The following is a 2965-nucleotide window of genomic DNA, read 5'->3' on the forward strand; positions in this document are numbered from 1 at the left end:
CAAATTTCTTTATTATGTCCTTTTATGGTAAATAACATCTAGGGCAAGGAAAAATTAATACAATTGGATAAAAGTATCTAAGCTATGTCTAAAGTGAGGTCAGATAAAAATAGGTGATGAGTAAAATTGTTGAGTATTGAAACCTCTATACTCTGGGTATAGAGATTTTTGAAGAGAAGAACTGAATAAAGATGGGTAAAATAAATGATAAGAGATTTAAGACAAAAGAAGAGGGGCTTAGCTCAGGAAAAAATTAAAAGGGCAGAGAGACACTAAATCTCAAGTGAGTATTCGGGCTAGCTTCAATACACCGAATATTGGCTTTGGAGATATGAGAAGAAAATTTGGTAATGAAATGATAGTAACTAGGAAGGAAATGAGACTGTTAATACAAAAATGGAAGGAAAATAGATAAGAATGCTAGAGATAAAATAATATCGAGTTACAACAAAGAAAGAAGAAGAAAAAAGGGCGCCAACTCGAACGAACAACTCGGCTCTCAGAACCAAGAAGTTGGACAGGTTCGAGATTTTGAAATAACGAACAACAGGAACTCTATGACACTGGTTACAACCACCTGAAATACAAAATACTAAATACTGATCTTGTCTTGCTATGTTATATACTGGTAATACAGACTGAAATAAAACACCAACCTTAATACATACAAATATATTAATAATAAATATTAAATGTTAACACTTTACATATAACGCAACGTAATAACAGTGATAGTGGATGGGGAAAAGATAAAATAGGACCGCAAAGGCCACTCAACAAGCAATTATCCACTATCACTGGCCAAGCAAAAGTATTAAAATCAAAATCCAAATCAAAAGTCCGTTGGAATAGCAAAAAGGTCTATATAAATGAGTTGGTCAGTGACTCTTTATATATTTTACAAAAAAAAACCTACTAGACGTATTCCCTATTTTAAACTCCACGACAAAATTTTACAACCCGATTCCCTATCTAATTTTAAGATACAATTATTTATGATTATTAAACAAGACCTGATTTTATTTATTTTAATTAACTCCTACTTATACTGAATCAAAAAGAAAAAAAAAACAACAACCTAAAACCCTATCTATCACGAAAATATATGTACTCTTCCTAATCGTATGCATACGAAAAGTTTACAATGTAGCAAATATATCTTACCCAAAAGTAAATACAGAAAAAATAAATAAACTTAGCTTTTACACAACAGCCGGTTAAAAGTAGGGTTGCAAGTCCATAGAGATGAATTCCGTAGGAAATTCCCTTTTGGCACGATAAAACGGTTGGCTGCTGTGGTGAGTAAGTCCTACTGCAAGGTCCTGGGTGAAGATGCTGGTTGTAATAAAATCCGGTATGGTGTATTATCCAACAAAAACAGCCCACTCTAGGGATAAACCATCACAGAGTGGCTAGCAATCTAACTAGGTAGTACATAATCAACGTGATAGAGTCACGTTGTGTGACTAAATAACTAAGTTACGGGATCTAAAATAAAGTTTATTTAATTAGTTATGATGTATTTCAAGAACAGTAGCAGTACATATTGAACAGGCCCAAACAAAAACATCAAATATTAGGTAGGTTAGGTATTCATATGTCATGTCAAAATTTCTGAAGTTTACTTCAATTCAGACATGACAGTATGACAGGGACGTGCGCATTAGATGGGCGTGACAGAAGGCTGTATAGATACTCGTTAAAACTTTTTATAAATCACAGATAAAAAACCTTAAGTAAAAAGCCTAACGATCAGGTATAAAAGATATTAAAATTTAGGTTTGGACTAAAAAAAACTATGGCCTTGATTGAATGTTCCTTTGCAAATGAGAATGAATATCATTATTATACTATGAATTATATATACTTATGTGGTAAATTAATCTACCGAAAGATCTAACTACAATGATGCATTGGATTTCACAAGGAAGGAAGGAGAGATAAATGTATTATGTACTTACTGAAACAAGGCAGGCACGCCGGAATATCCACTTCTGTTATGTGAAGAAGTCCAAAGAGATGTTTAACTTTGGTTATCTAGTTTTGTAGATGGGATTAGCTAACGCTTGATTTCCTTCTAATTATTTGATTTCCATCGAAAATTTGTTTCAATCCCGTCACTTAAAAGGGGGAATAACCTTACTAGCGGCGCGCCATCCGCCCTTCGAGCCGTTTCCTGACCAACTGCTGTTCAATGTTATCGGAAATCGATTCGTATCGATCCGATAGAAACATGCGCGGTGCTTTCCTCTTGCTTCGCTGCGAAAATAGGCACCTAGGCGATTAAATAGGCGTCTCCAAAGAATTTTCTAGAGGGGTATTTTTAATGAAATATAATTGAATGAATCGAAAATCGTAATTAATTTTAAATGGTCCGTAGCATAACTGCTACAGTATGTGGGGGAAAAAACTGTGTTTATTTAATTAAATTAGAAGGTAAAACAGAATAAAAGAAAGGTGGATAGATAAATGTGGTTGTGGAATAAAATTAAATTTGATATCAGAATTGAGACTAATGATAATTATTGAGAGACTGGGAACTCCAGAGACCCGGCAACAAAACAAACCAGATGATGAGAAAAGGTGGGCCGAATAGAATAACTTGATGTGTGAAACTTGATTGAATTATTGTAAAGTATTATTGGATGAATATGTTGGGAATATGAAATGCTTAAGATGCTGCGTGTTCTCGACTTTGTTGTATGGAACGGAATGCTGGATACTAAAAGTAGACAATATGCAGAAGTTGAAAGCATTTGAGATATGGTGCTATAAAGGATTTTGAAAGTACCATGGATTGAACGAGTTACAAATGCAGAAGTGTTAAGGAGGCTACAAAATTATTGCGAGGTGATAAAGTACATCAAAACAAGAAGGAATATTTAGGCCACATTACCAGAGGTGGGAAATATGAGATATTGAGGCGCATAAGGCAAGGTAAAATTAAGGGTAAAAGATCCATTGT

At 34.0% G+C, this 2965-nt stretch overlaps 1 long non-coding RNA gene across 1 annotated transcript; it reads right to left on the reverse strand.

Annotated features, from left to right (window-relative positions):
• Window positions 1–657: 657 nt before the first annotated feature.
• Window positions 658–2387, reverse strand: LOC126881311 (uncharacterized). Its single transcript, XR_007696789.1, has 2 exons — window positions 1962–2387; window positions 658–1488 (listed from the first exon to the last, which is right to left on the reverse strand). It is a non-coding gene; the product is annotated as an uncharacterized LOC126881311 (long non-coding RNA).
• Window positions 2388–2965: the final 578 nt, after the last annotated feature.

Source organism: Diabrotica virgifera, chromosome 3, assembly GCF_917563875.1.
Source record: "Diabrotica virgifera virgifera chromosome 3, PGI_DIABVI_V3a".
NCBI lineage: Eukaryota > Metazoa > Arthropoda > Insecta > Coleoptera > Chrysomelidae > Diabrotica > Diabrotica virgifera.